Genomic DNA, 15229 nt, shown 5'->3' with positions numbered 1-15229 from the left:
CACCGTATGTTAACTACATTAGAATGAATAAATAAATGGAAGGAAGGAAGGAAGGAAACAAAGAAACAATGAAAGAAAGAAACAAAGAAAGAAACAAAAGGACTAGGACAGTGTATTTCAATGCATTAGTGGGTCACAAAATGAATTTAGTTGATCCATGCCCAGGATGAAAAAAAATAGTTTCTAAAAACATCAAACTGCATCTTACACCGTAAAGGCAAGTATTATTTTATGAATCTTTTGTTTCAGATTTACTTAAAGATACACAGCACACATATATATGTATGTGTACTGGGAGTATCATGCATATGTGAGTCATAGTCAAAAAAGTTTGAAAGCCACTAATTAGAGGGAATCAAGAGTGAAAACTGGGAAACCAAGTAAGAGGTGAATGGAATAGTCAAGATGGAAAATATGTTGGGAAGTGGACAGATCCAACGTATACCTGGAGACAGACATTCGAAAGGACTTGAATATTTGTATCTTGAGGATGACTCAGGTTTCTGGCACCCATTAACTAGAAAATTGAGTGAATGGGTGAGTGAACAAAGGAGTAAATGATGACGGCACAGTAAACCTAGCTAAAGTTATAATTTTCTTCATATTTAACTATAAAAACTCTATCCTATTTAAAACAGTAAAAACTGATTTTCCCTCCTTGGTTTCTGCAGTCTTCTTGTGTGCTTTTCATATAGGGCCCATGTCTTCTTCAACCTTATATTCCTAGGTCCCATCACAGGAACTGCTGTGTGGAATATGCTCAGTAATTATGTGCTGAATGGGTTAATGAATGGAGTAAAATAAAAATGATAAAGCAGGGGCACCGGGGTGGTGCAGTCGGTTGAGTGTCTGATGCTTGGTTTTGGCTCAGGTCATGATTTCAGGGTCATGAGATGGAGCCCCGCGTTGCCTCCACGCTCAGTGCAGAGTCTGCTTACGTTTCTCTCTCCCTCTCCCTCTGCTCCCCCCACCCCCCACTCTCTCTCGCTCTCTCTCTTAAAAATAAATAAATAAATAGTGAAAGAGTAGTCAGTCTTTTTATTTTTTTAAAGATTTTATTTATTTATTTAATTGACAGACACAGAGAGAGAGACAGCAAGAGAGGGAACACAAGCAGGGTGAGTGGGAGAGGGAGAAGCAGGATTCCCGCCGAGCAGGGAGCCCGATGTGGGGCTCGATCCCCTGGGATCATGACCTGAGCCAAAGGCAGTCACTTAACGACTGAGCCACCCAGGCGCCCCAAGAGTAGTCAGTCTTAACAAGAAAATGAAATGTCCTAACAACAACAACAACAAAAAATGTCCTAGATCTTTAAAGTCAAGGAAGAGCAAATCAACTTGGGACAGATTTTTATTATAAATCTCCACTTATTAATTAAAAGTAATATTTTATAAAACCAAAGGAAAACTATCTTTAATTACAATCATACTATAAAAGCACTCTCACTCCTTTATTGCAGAGTGCTAATACATCTTCAAAAGTCCTCTTATACCATGCTGTCACATCTCATTCACACTCTGTGTTTATAGATTTGCAAGAGATTCAAAAGTTATAAATTCACAGTCTAAACATTACTCAGATTATTAGCATGTACTTGGTAGAGGGCAGGTATAATCCACAGTTTAAAAGAAAATAAATGAGTCATGGAGAATGTCCAAGAAATCTAAAGCCACCTAGCAGCAGAATCCACAGTAATCCATTCCTTGCCTTCTGGTTTGTAGTCAGCCCTGTGGCACTTTGGTGACACTCTGCCTAATACCATTCTTTGTTGATCCTGGTACATATGAGCCGTCTATTAAACTTCCACTCCCTCGGGGGCAGACACTGTGTCTTCTACTCTTACTGTACTGTCCATGATGCTTAGCAGTCCTGAACACACTAGGCACTTAATATTTCTTGACTGGACTACCATTAAGAATAAAATGGAGATCTGCTGAGTTAGAGGCTGTTGAACTCAACTTTGCTCCCTTCATCGAGCTGTGTTGGTGTTGCATGCAAGTTTTATCTCCAGCCGACCCAGTCTTCCATTACAAAATAGCAATTGCCTCCTTCCAAAATGAAAAACATTTTCCATTGTAAATTATACTTGCAGCTGTGATGTTGAAATGTTCCTCAAGCAAAGATTTTTATCTGTGCTGCAAAGGGGAAAGTGTAGCTCATAAGCTTAATTCTTTAAACAAATCCAGTAACTCTGTTCCTTTGGTCGCAGACAGCCCTCTTAGCTTGTTTGTTTGTTGTCACGCCCCACACTGTTTCCCCCGAGGTTCCTGGTAGTAAATTACCCAGTGCATGTGATCACACCAAGACAGACTATTGCTGGTGTGAGGAGTATGATCTCTATGATCTCTTACAGCTAACATGCCATCCCGCACAAAAAGAACAGTGAAAGGATAGGTACAAGCAGAGAGGAAGCCAAGGTTAAGAACCTTGAAAGAGGTCTAAACAAATATGTTCAGTCAGAAAAGCTCATTCCCCAGCACTCTTGCCTGACTTGGTGAAAAAAGACTGGAGGCAGATAGTACCTTTTATTCTGGCCAACTGTCTCTCTTGAGTTTTAGGTTTCAGAAAAGTGCTAATTATGTGTTATGTCACACATCTGTCACTGAAAACTTGAGGTATTCATTTTCAGGACAGTATTGACTGTTTTAAAGAGAATTTTGAGTTTGACCATGTGTTTTACTATCAGTCTCTGAGCTCTTCCTCATAGCAGTTCTGAGAAATCTAAATATCACTGTTTCCATATTTTTCTGAGAAACCAACAGATGCACACAACTTTGCACTGAACCAATCATTTGGATGCTGCTTAAAGACAGGGTCCTGGTTCTCAAAGTTTGCCTCTCATAAAGGAGGAAAACGTGTACTGAAATCAGTTAAAACACAAGGTAGAGTGAACTAAGTGTTCCAGTAATAGGTCAAAGAGAGTGCTGCAAAGAGCGGTACTTAAGTCCAACTGGAAATCAGTGGGCAGAATTCAATGATGGAAGGAGCATTACAGCCTTGCCTTGAGAGATGTCAAATATGCAGGAGATGAGAGAGAAATACCAATATGGAGTAAGAGCATAAGTCAAGTCACAGAGGTATGTAAATGCAGGCTGTGTTCAGGGAACCATGTAAAACCTACCTGGCTAGAGCACAGGACTTGGAAGCGATCATCAAGTGAAGAGTAAAAGTTCACATGAGTGAAATCCACAAAAAAGCTATCAGCAAAAAGTAGAGGTGATTTTAAAGTCTGGAAACATTTTGAGTGCCTCAAAGAAAAGCATCTGTACCAGCTTTAGTGTTACAAATCCAATGTAGGATAAAGCTGACAAATCAACAAACCTGAAAACATAACGCACTATTATATTCTTAGATTTAAAAAATCCATTTGTATAAGCAATCGATTCCAAAATTCATTCATAAAGTGATCCTATCCAAATTCCTGGATCTGACCCCCTCTTTCAACAAGGGTAACTCACCAGATGAATTCTCACAAAATAAGGTAAGGGTATAAAGGTCAAAAAAGGTAGACACTGACATTTAAGGTTGCATCCATCAGGTTGGGGGACAGGAAAAAGAGCTGTCTGTTGAGATCTAGTCTGTTTACATTAACATCAGTGGGAACATATGGTTAAAAACAGACACTCTGAATTCTGGATAGCAAAATCTGTTTTCGGAGAGACAATATATAACATTTGGTGGCTGACATTTAAGAACTAATCCAGTTTGGGGCCAACTGAAAGAAATTGTCTGGAGAGGCCTACTGTTTCTATTGTCATTAGCTGAAACTTAAAGATTACAGTTTGATCATTTCAATTTGGAATAGAAAAGTCTGTTTTCAGAGAGACCAATATATAATATTCAGTAACTTGTGCAAGTCAACACGGAGTCCTCTTCTTCTCACAATGAAAGGGGGAGAGCATCCAAAAGGAAGACTTCATGAAAGGCTCCTTTCAAACAGTGGCCCTTGCTGTGTCCTCTTAATTAAGGGCTCATAAATAAAAGGACACAACAGCTGCAACTTATGATTAACCACGGTATAGTATTTCAAACAGTGAATAACATTATAGTTATTGCAACTAACAAAACTCCTTACATTGGTTCAACACATGACCTTGGTTTTGTCTGGCCTGTAGGTGACCCGAATTGAAGAGAAATGTCTGGGTTGAAATTTAACTCGGTGTCTGAAAAGCTATGTGACATGGCTGGAAAGCCAGTAATGTTGCAATTTTGGGAACCCCTGCTCCTCTCAATATGATTGGATGGTGTAAAGGTAAAGCTGAGAAGAGCAGTGAAAAATAAAGCTAATTGGTCAGTCTAGGACAGCCCTTGAATAATGTCCAAACATTTGCAAACCGTCTGAGTAAACCACTCAGGTTATCCTTAAACAACTAAGGTAACTTTACTGCCTGCCATGGGCAAGTGCCCTTTAGATTAACGTGGTAAACAATTCTTGAGTGATTAATGACATACACTCTTTCTCTGCCCTCTACTGAGGGCAGAACTTTCTTAAGGAGGGCAGGAAAAGGTTTTATCTCTTGATTTACAGGCTAAGACCAAAGCAATCTGAGTTTTCTCTGAGTGTAAGAGTCTATTCCTGAGGAAGATACGGGCTCTCAAAAGAGAGACCACAGAAGACAAGGGAGAAAGGGTCTTCCGTTATCTCTTTGCTCCATTAACTATGCTCTGAGAAGCTGCCAGTGTCCCTCCAGTCTTATTTAATTAGATGGGTTCAGGACCTAATTCTAAGAACTATTTTCCCCATGACCATAATAGATGAAAACTAAAGGAAGAATCTGACTTTTCTCATTTCAACTGGTAAGTAATCATATCACTTAGTACTTAGTTTCTTATCATAGAAACTCCAATACCTTTTATTGGGTTGTCTTTAAGTGGCCTGATCATCTTATGGTTTTAAACTGCTAAACAGAAACTCACGTTTCCATAAAAGTAGACCTATGGTCTCTATAAAATAATGACCAAGGCACATATGATTAATATGTGTCTGTTTATCACTAGTTCACATCTTAACACAATGTAAGATTTAAGCAATCACATTTCTACTCCCAAACTCTGCCAACGAACCACTCAATTCCTCTAAAAATGAACAATAACATTTAACATAAGCACATTCTTTTTGAATTTACAATAGCCCTTTGAAAAAGGATATTGTTTCTTTAAAAGCCCTGCAGTGATATAGCATTAACTAAAAGTAGTTAGACAATTAGTATTGGGAACTAGGAAGATACATGTTTCCCAGGAAAGAGGAGTTTGCTTGGATCTCCCAATTCATTATTACTAACGAAATGTATAACATTAACCACATGAAGAACTGAAAATTCATTAGTCATTATTTAAATCAATGGGATAAACTGCCAGCTTCTAGAGAGATTTTGATTATGATCTTGAACAGTAGTGAGCACAGAACAGATCCTAAATGGACATTCATTAACTGGAGCCAATTAACCACAGGGAGTAAAAATAATTTTTTAAGAACAGAGAGCTGAGATAAAATTTTAATCTGAACTTGTTATCTTGGTACCCCCAGAGTACAGAATAAAAGGCATCAACAATGACTGATTATGTGAATAGATGAGCTGATTAATTAATTAATGGAAGAAGGGCAGTTCTAAGACAAGCTAAGAAGGGATAAAGCCATCTAGGTCACTAAGAATAGTAGAAAAAGCATGTCCATTTGGTGCTATTATTTACCTATTTCTATATATACCTTTCAAAAAGGAAAGTTTAAAATCTGAATTAGTGCAAAGTAATGATATTTCAGCCCGGATTTTCTAGCACAGAGAAGGTAACTAGACCAGCCTCATTTTAAATAGGGAAGTTTATTTTATTTCCTTTGAGAGCCTAATGTAAATTAAAGGGCTTGATTTCAGAATCATCTTTCAAGGAAGACTACTAAACCCTTTTGTTAAATCAAATTACTCTAAGTAAGTTTTCTGATATCTAGCTTAAAAAATGCATAAATACCATTTCCCTTAATATGTCAGCAACTCTTAATGGGAGAAGTAATTTTGAAATTAAATGTCATTCCACTTCTTATGCAATTTAAACGTAGATTTAGGAATTTAAGGGAAGGATTTGTTGCTTTTTTCTACTAGGAATAAATTGTAAGAAAAAGGCAGTTTTATCTTAACTCTATCTCTTTTCTAAAACCTCAGGTCTTAAGATTTATAGTTTCTTTTTTTAAAGATTTATCATTTCTAATAAAACTTTATCAAATGGGTAGAAAAATGGATGAAATTTGTTTTTATTCATGGATCCATAAATTGCCACTGAGGAAATCAATAGTAATTTACGCTATATCTCTTTTGAGGCTAATAGCAAGGAAGTGAACAAATATTACTTGGTGTAACAGTCCTACAAAAAACACCCTTTAATGTCCCTTTCCCATAAAGAAATCAACACTAGATGGATTGAGGAAATGACTGGTCCTTCATTCATTTAAGCACTACTAAGTATCTCTGGAGCTATAAGAATGAATAAAATATGGTTCCGAAACTCTGAAGGCTCACAGTCCAGGTACAAATTCAGACATGACAAATTCATCAACTGTACATTTAAGATTTGTGTACTTCATTGTCTGTAAATTACGCCACAATAAAAAAAATTAAACCGGTGAAGACACATTAAGGTAAGTTATACTCTAGCATCAGAACCACCATAATAGAAGTAGAGAAGAGGAAAAAGGAGTCCAGGGAGTCTAGCAAAGCCTGACCAAGGAGCTAATGAACATGCGAGCTTCATTTAACAAAGAGCATCTTAGCAGAGGGTAAGTCAACGCAAAAACACAAAGGTGAGAAACAGCAAGAAATACAATGTAGCAGAAGCCATGCATGTGGGATAGGATGCTGGGAGTTGAGACTAGAGAGGGGGACCAAAAAAAACCTGACATACCCAGCTAATGAATTCTACCCTACAGAGAAGTCAAGAAAGGTTTTTAAATAGGAGAGTGACTAGATCAGATTTGTTTCTAAGTGGATAACTCATTTCTTCTTTCCAGAGCAGATCAACATCACCTCTAAACTCAACTGGTTTTCACAAGCTCATTGCTGGAAAGAATGCCAGGGTGGGAAAACTGCTCTCCTGAAATCATTAATTCCAGCTTCACACTAGAAATACAATAACCACAAGTAATGGGTTGGCCAATATGAAAGTAGAGTCATGGCCAAACCTAAAAGTTCTTGCATAAAAGAAAAATAACAACAACAACAACAAACGGTCACCCTTCAGCTCTCTTCCTGGTAACTCTGTATTTACCATCCAAATCAGGGTCTAAGGGGTTCTGAAGGAATATGAGAAAAGAAAACTGGTATAAAAAATCCTCCTATAAAATTTGTCTAAGATGTAATATGAGAAAATTGTGCAAACCAGCATATAACAGAGAAACGCATTTCTTGTTAAGAAAATGAATAGTAAATATACTCATATATGCATTGAAAAAGTTTGAAGAAATATCAAAAGCCTACAATCAGCAGTTAAGTTTAAGATTATGGGAGACTTTCTCCATAATATATATATATACTTTAAAGATTTTATTTATTTATTTGAGAGAGAGAATGAGAGAGAGAGAGAGAGAGCATGGGGGGAAGGGTCAGAGGGAGAAGCAGACTCCCTGCTGAGCAGGGAGTCCCATGCGGGACTTGATCCTGGGACTCCAGGATCATGACCTGAGCCGAAGGCAGTCACTTAACCAACTGAGCCACCCAGGCGCCCTCCATAATATATTTCTTAGAGTATGAATTTTGTAAGTATGTATTACTTTTACAGACAGAAAACACATGAAAGATCAATTTAATTTAAATGAAACCTTTCGATGGTGGCCTATAATCACAAAGGTTGCGGGAAGCCAGATAAGTGAACTAAGAGCTTCCATGTGAGATTCACCACTAACAAGCAGGTTCATCACATTTCTGTGTGGTCAACATGACATACCATGAAAACAGGAGAGTTTTCAGATTAGCAGGCAATCCTCATCTATCTGCCTCCTACTCTCTCTCCCTAATTTACTCAAGAACATGGTGTAATTCCTTGCTAAGATAATTTTTTCCCTGTGGGCTTTAAAATGATGATTTGAATGCTGATTAATTTATGGTCAGTCTATACCAGCCACAAATAATCTTCAGTTTTTGTCTTTGTGAGAACAAATATGCATTTGGGGCCTGTGGAATTTCCTCTTCTTGGAGAAGCAACAAACCCAAATGGTGAATTCAAGAGATTCAAGATTTCTGCATGCATTCCTACACAGAAACCCTGATTTTTTAAGACTAAATCTAACCTGCTGGCAATAACTTGCCAGCATTACCTTATGTAGTTATTTTTCATTTTTCAAAGTGCACTCTTACACATTGTTTCATGTTATTATAACTCTGTAAGGCAATTGGGGCTAGAAATTATCTCCATCCTTTTTGTTCTTCATGAGTTTTACATCTTAAAAGATACTGTACTTGGGAGGGGAAGTAAATACAAAAGGAACGCATTCCCAGGGCATAAAATTTTGAGGGCAAAAAATAAAAACAGTAAAAAAAAAAAAAAAAAAAAACCAAACCAAACCAAAAATCATTCATAATCTTACCACCAGACATAACATTATTACTATTTGATTGTATAGGTTTCGCAACATTTCTTCTCTGTATTCCATTAAGCCTATTAGAAGATGAGAAAATTTTCACATGGCTAATGAGAGTCAAAGCCAGGGCTAACACCCATGAACACTATCCACCATACCAGGAAGTTCCTTCCTTCTTACTAATCTGTTCCTCTTTCAAAATGTCCAAGCATTATAAAGAAGAAAGCTTAGAAACACAGATTTTGATATATTCACGGTTTGTTTCGATGTACTAAGTAAACTTACCAATGGTCTTTAGACATTAGTACCTCTAGTAAAAAACAACTGTCAAGCTCAGTGATCTCTAAAATGCTCTTTAACTCTGTAGTAATTCTAATCTTCCTGAATGAAAAATGGCCAGAAGACAGGGTCAAGAATCTGAGTCAAAAGGATATCAGATGTGGGCAAGTTAAGTAAATCAAAATCTCATAAAAAAAGAGTTAGCCAAACTAGAATCAAAATCATAAATCAATATGTCATACATTGGAATAAGGGTCAATCAAGGAAAGAAAAGAAATGTAAGTCTGGAAGGAAGAGGCTGAACCAACAAATACATCTGTCAGAGATTGCTGGTTGATCACAAAACCTATTTCTTCTTCTTCTTGCACACACAACTACATCACATTTTCTAGTTGTACTTGCAGTTCAGTATGGCCATGTAAGTTCTAGCCAACAGAATATCGGTGAAAATGATCTGAGAATACTTCCAGGCTTGGCCCCTAAAAATCTCTTAATTTATAATCCTTCAGGCTTTCTTCTTACAGGGTGACTCTGGAAGTCATCTGTTGAATATGGTAGAGCCACAAGATAGAAGGAACCACACGATGGAAAACAATCCATCAAGCAATCCATTGCTTGAAGAAGAGCCTCCCATCCATCAAGAACATCTAGTTAAACTTGATGTGAGCAAGATAAAAATGTGTATTTATTATGTCATTGAGATTTGGGGTTTTATGTATTATAACAACTAGTGTTACAGTCTCTCTGGCAGGTGATGCATAAGCCAGGCCATGTGGGCAAGGCCAGACTCAGACAAGGTCATGGATTGCCTGTCTTCTTCAGTCTAGGGCCATACCTGCTGACCAGGCTTTGATAGGCAAATTCACCATGCTGATTTACTTTTTGTCAATGAACTCCTACTCTGAATCTCACATAAGCTAAGCAAATCAAATGACAGATGGAATCATACATGTGTTATAGGCAAATCATGAAAAGATTCAACAAAATCCAAATGTCCACTCAAGTTTTGAGAAGACTTTGATAGTGTTTTACAGAAAGAAAACCACAAAACAGATTAGAGCATATAGATTTTCCAAATCAGAAATGCAAAAGGGAGAGAGGGAGGAGCATATGAATTAAATGTTTGTGTCACCCACCAAATTAATATGTTGAAACCCTAATCCCCAACATAATGGTATTCCAAGATGGGGCCTTTGCAAGGTGGGTCATGAGGGTGGAGCCCCCATAATTCAACTAGTGCCCTTATGAGACACAAACGAGCTTTCTCCTTTCTCTACTCTTAGCCATGTGAGGATACAATGAGAAGGTGGTTAAGACAAAGAGAAAGTAAAACTAGTATTTATTCAAAGTCTATATCCTAGAAACTTTCACATATATATTCTTAGTTAATCCTCACAACAAATCTGTGTGATAGTTATTACTATCCTCATTTTTCAAAAGAGAAAACTGAGGGTCATAGCAATTAAGTAATCAATCTAAGGTTACACATCTAGAAAGTGGTGGGGTGAACATTAAGCCCTAGTTTGTCTTCCTGCAAAGCTCACGTTCTTTTCACCATAGCCTTGTTATCTTGATATTTGCACACGTTTCAAAAGATGTGCAAAAGTTTCCTTGACCCTAATACATTTCTTGGCTGGCCCCAAAGGTGACTGCCCTATGTCTCACCTCTCTAGGTACAGTCACAGAGTCAATGCCTCTTAATTCTCTAAGAAACAAAGAGACAAATGTCTCAAAATTTTTCCTGGGAGGTGACTTCTTAGAACATGCTTTGGGAAGGTGCCTTAGAACTCATCTCTGCAGTGGATGTTTGTTCCAGCTTCTGGCAGGTGATGAGAAGATTAACATCTCTGCCTCTCTTTCACTATATGAACACCATGTGCACATGCACACACGCACGCACACACACACACACCTGCGTGCACGCACACCCACTTTTTAACTGGCTGCATTTCAGGTCACCTGACCTTCAAGTGAGGTCACCCATAATCAGAAACTGGTATATATCAAGAGGATATATGAAAAAGAATCCAAATTGAAGGGGATATTAAAACATTTACAGAACTTACATATTTCCTGTTCAAGCAAATTCTGCTGCCCTCAACTCTGCAAACACATTTGTCTATATTATGTTAAATCATTATATTGGAGATAAAGTTAAAACCAACATGCTGATCTGAACTAGTGGGCGACAGACTGAAATGCTTACAGCAGTCAAAATCAGAAAAAAGTAAATCACAGACTTACCCCGTCCACCTCATAGCTGTTAATTTAGTTTTGGAAAAATCTCTCTTAAAGCAGAACTTTTAAATGGAAGCCACAAGATGGCCTGAATAATGGCAGTGGTTTGTAAGGGAGGCCGATATCCCTTGGAAGCATAGGGACCACACAATAGACATGAGGGCTTCTCAAGTACCTTTTTGCTTCACCCACTATGTCATCATGGCAAAATACCTCATAATGCTCTAGGGCTTGAAAATCTTAATCTATAATGCACACATAATTATATTCTTTAGGATGGTATTGGATCTAAATTAAAAAAAAATAAATGTACTGTTTAAAGCCAATTGTACTTATTAGCCATGTAAGATTGGAGAACAGGATGCCTGACTTTTACTCAGAGTTTTTCCAGTGACTCACTGTGTAATTCTGAGGACACAGAGCTTTGATCTTTAGTTCCTTAGCCTATAACCAGAGAGTTTTAAATTGTGCCCCCCCCATCTTTTTTGGAGGGCACCCTCTCTAGCTTCTTTTGCCCTCAGATGAAAGGATCTATAGACGTGGAAAATTGTCGTTTGGTGATTTCCTATATGCCCCTTTCTAGTGTTTCAGCCGTTCTCCTTTTACATCTGAGGGACACTGCGGAGAAATCACTGCTGTGCACAATCGAAGCCACAGGCTTAAAATTTCACTGTTGGAGGGGCAGGCTGAGAAGGAACAAGTCTGGCTTTAACACCACAAATATCTCCAATTACCAAATGTGGGCAGAAAGAATACAAAAAACAAGGAAAGACAGAAAGACCCTTGGTATTCTTCAAAGCTTCCCTTTTGGGATGAAAGTTCTTTTTTGAGGCTTCCAAGGCAGAAAGCCTGGGCAGCCTGCACACCTGGAGTGCATTAGTGGGCCCTGGACTCAAGGTGAAACAGGCTGAATTTCATCTAGATGCTTCCCACAATCCATTCTCATAAAAGCTCACAGTAATTTACCAGCTTAGGAACACGGCATGGTATTCATGGAGTGTTGAACCCTGGGATTACCTTCCAGAGTCACTGGATAAATCCCACTGCTCATCTATGTAAACACACTTTCATCTTGATTACCTTTAGCTCAAGGAGAGTTTCATTTTGTTTGCTGTGGCACAGGGTCAAGACCAAAACCCACCCTCAAAATCACTCTCATAGCTCTTTCAAAGAGCATCCAAATGTTGATGTAACTCATGAGTGCGTTTCCGCATTATGCTATGTATTCATCTAAATATAAAACACCAATGCCTCTACGGTTTGTTTCCCTTTCTTCACCCGCCTCAAGTAGGTGAGGCCAGCTTGTCTTTCCAGTTCCCCATTTTAGTGCCCCCAGCTGTACAGAGAGGAAGTTTTGCTGTAGTCACCAGGCAGGCTCCAACCTTGCCATGACAGCCAGTATGGCTGCTCCCACGTGGAAAAACCCTTTGTCTTCACCCCATCTCTTTCCTGTACCTCTTCAAGTACAACTCAGAATAGGGCCCACCCGGCTACTATGATGACTGTATTCCTTGCATCTGCTCCCTAAGGTGCCTCCCCCCCCCCCCCCCCCCACTTACTTAGGGAAGAAGTACAGCAAGGCCACAGGCTTTGGAGCCAGACACTCTGGTTTTGCACTCTGGCTCTGCGATTTATTACACATAAGATCTTGGAAAGGTTACTGAGTCTCCCTTTGCCTCAGTTTCCTTCTTCGTAAAATGGGGATAATGATGGTAGCTACCTCATACATACAGTTGTTGTAAGGATTAAATATATGATCTTAGAATAGCGTCTGAAATATTGTAAAGCACTCAACAGCATGATGCCGATCATGCTGATACCTTCAATTTCAAGGTCGAGTACTTTCTTTAAAAAAGATCATTCCTCTAGCCGGCCCTCTCACACAGTACAACTCCCTCATGCTGTAGGATAAAAAACTTTGGGCAAAATACTACACAAGGGCAAAATAAAGATGAATGAGATGGAGCTCTCCAAACATGCTGTACTCCATCAAACTAAATGCTCTAAAAACGTGGGCTATGGCTCCAAATCTACCCGAAGTTGGGGTATTTTAAGGTGATAGGTGGTGAAACTTCTCTCCTTCACTATTAGGATAACTACTTGAGTTAGGCAATGCTCTGGCCTACAGATGTTCCTCAGGACTGAGAAATTGTTGTTGCCAGAGATCAAACTCTAGTCACAGAGTGCCAGGTAGGAAGAAAGGGTAGAATAAGAAGCACACCCACACCCCACCCTCAACATACACACACATGTGTACCTTCTACCATTAGTGTAAGAACCAGTTGTCTTGAAATACTTTAAGACATGAACTGGCTGAAGTCGTGGTGTTTGTGGCTCCCAAGCCATTTTTATCTGCAGCATCATGTTAGGCATGATACTCCTACAGTGTGAAGAATGTATTTGTCTGTTTACTAGCACAGACTGACTAGCAGTCTAACACATGAGCTCTGTGGCAGCATTACTCCCAACAGATACAATAATAATGTGGCATAACATCAAGACGTACATCTTTCTGAATTACGTTATTACTAGAGATATTCCTTGAAAAGAAATATTCCATGTGCCATATAAATAGTATCAACTTCTATGTGTACTATGACATAAGAAAGATTGTAAAGCATTGCTCTAGACTACTATCAGAAAGAAACTTACTGGTTCAATAGGTTCCAAACATTTACTGAGAAACCAATAAGTATAAATCATGTGATACTATGCCTTTAATAACCTGTACTTTGATTTCTTATCTGTAGGTCAGCAATAAATACATTTGTCTCAGAGGATTGACCAGAGGGCAATAATGGCCATAAGTGCTTTGAACTTTTTAGGTAAAGAAAAAAAAATTAAATATTTATTTTTAATTTGCTGCATGAAATATGCCTTATCCCCAAACAGATTCTTGCCAAAAAAGAAAAAAGAAAAGATAACAGAGCCTCATCCTAAAAACAAAGCCTGAAATCCAGGGCTTATATATGAAGAATATCTACCACATTCTAGTGTAACAGGGAAATCACATACCACTAAACAGTAATTTAACTGTAGAAGGAATGCTAACACCTACTAGCAGCAGCTCCTTTATCTTCAAAGGAAAAATATTAATGAAGGAAGAAGGGGTTTTAGAGTACTTTGCAGAAAGGTAGCATTGATCTCACCTGCCTGTGTCAAAGTGCCAATACAGAAACATAACTCCCACACTCCCACGTCTATAACCAAGCCTTTGGCATTCTCTCTGATTCAGACCACAGCAACTTTTATCTCTGTATCTCCCTCAGAGTGCTTCTTACTTCACCTTCTTCAACACAACCAAATACTTTGCTCTAGTTCTGACCTCAAAGAATCCTGTCTAGAGTCTGTCTAAAAAAGTGGGGCAAAATGATTTTTTTTTTTTTTTTGACAACCTAAATGTCCTCAGTTGCCAGCCATACAAGACAAGGGCAATGAAATGGATTTTGCTAATTGGGGGTGGGGGTGGACTTTTGTGGTGCTTTACTGAGAACTCCCTCCTCTCTTGACTGTACATTCTGCCAATATGCTAGAGATGGGCCAGAACTAGGAAGAAATTACAACACTCCAGATGCAGCCTAAAACTCCTTTGTTGACTTAAAGGAATAAGATAAAATCAAAAGGCCTGACCTTCAAACTTTTAACTTGAAGGATTTGGAAAGGAATGGGATTGAACAGGCCCAATTACTTAGATGATGGATCTCTTAATCCACTCTCCACTGCCAACTCCTCATGTGTGGTTACAGTCAAAGAGTTAACCCCATTTCTTCATTCATAAAACCAGAAGGTAGAGGCAGGGGGACAGTGACAGAAAAAAGAAAATTTGCTCAGCTCAGCACACTGCAAAATGGAAACTGGTATACAACTAAAATGATAAAGCATATAAAACAGTAACAGCCTTTCTCCTATGGCTTCAGAAAAAATGTCAATTAATTGGGTCACCAGGAAAAATTTCATATAAAATTTTGATAAATGGGTCCAAAGGTTTAAAAAGCTACTTATCAATGAATTCATTCCAGGTCTTTGTTCTGCAAAGAGATATGGGTTTCAGTTGATACTCTTCGCTGGTGTCAAAACAGCCTCAGGGCAGGGAAGGAGGTTGAGAAAGGAAGAAGACCCTGATGATTGCAAAATAAAGAAGGCAGCATG

At 38.5% G+C, this 15229-nt stretch overlaps 1 protein-coding gene across 6 annotated transcripts in view; it reads right to left on the bottom strand.

The window, feature by feature from the left end:
• Positions 1 to 15229, bottom strand: part of RAD51B (RAD51 paralog B) — a 561771-nt gene that overhangs the window by 244663 nt on the left and 301879 nt on the right. The gene's annotated exons all lie outside the window — the stretch shown is intronic.

This window comes from Halichoerus grypus, chromosome 8 (genome assembly GCF_964656455.1).
Source record: "Halichoerus grypus chromosome 8, mHalGry1.hap1.1, whole genome shotgun sequence".
NCBI classification, from domain to species: Eukaryota; Metazoa; Chordata; class Mammalia; order Carnivora; family Phocidae; genus Halichoerus; species Halichoerus grypus.
This window is presented reverse-complemented; position numbering and strand designations above follow the sequence as displayed.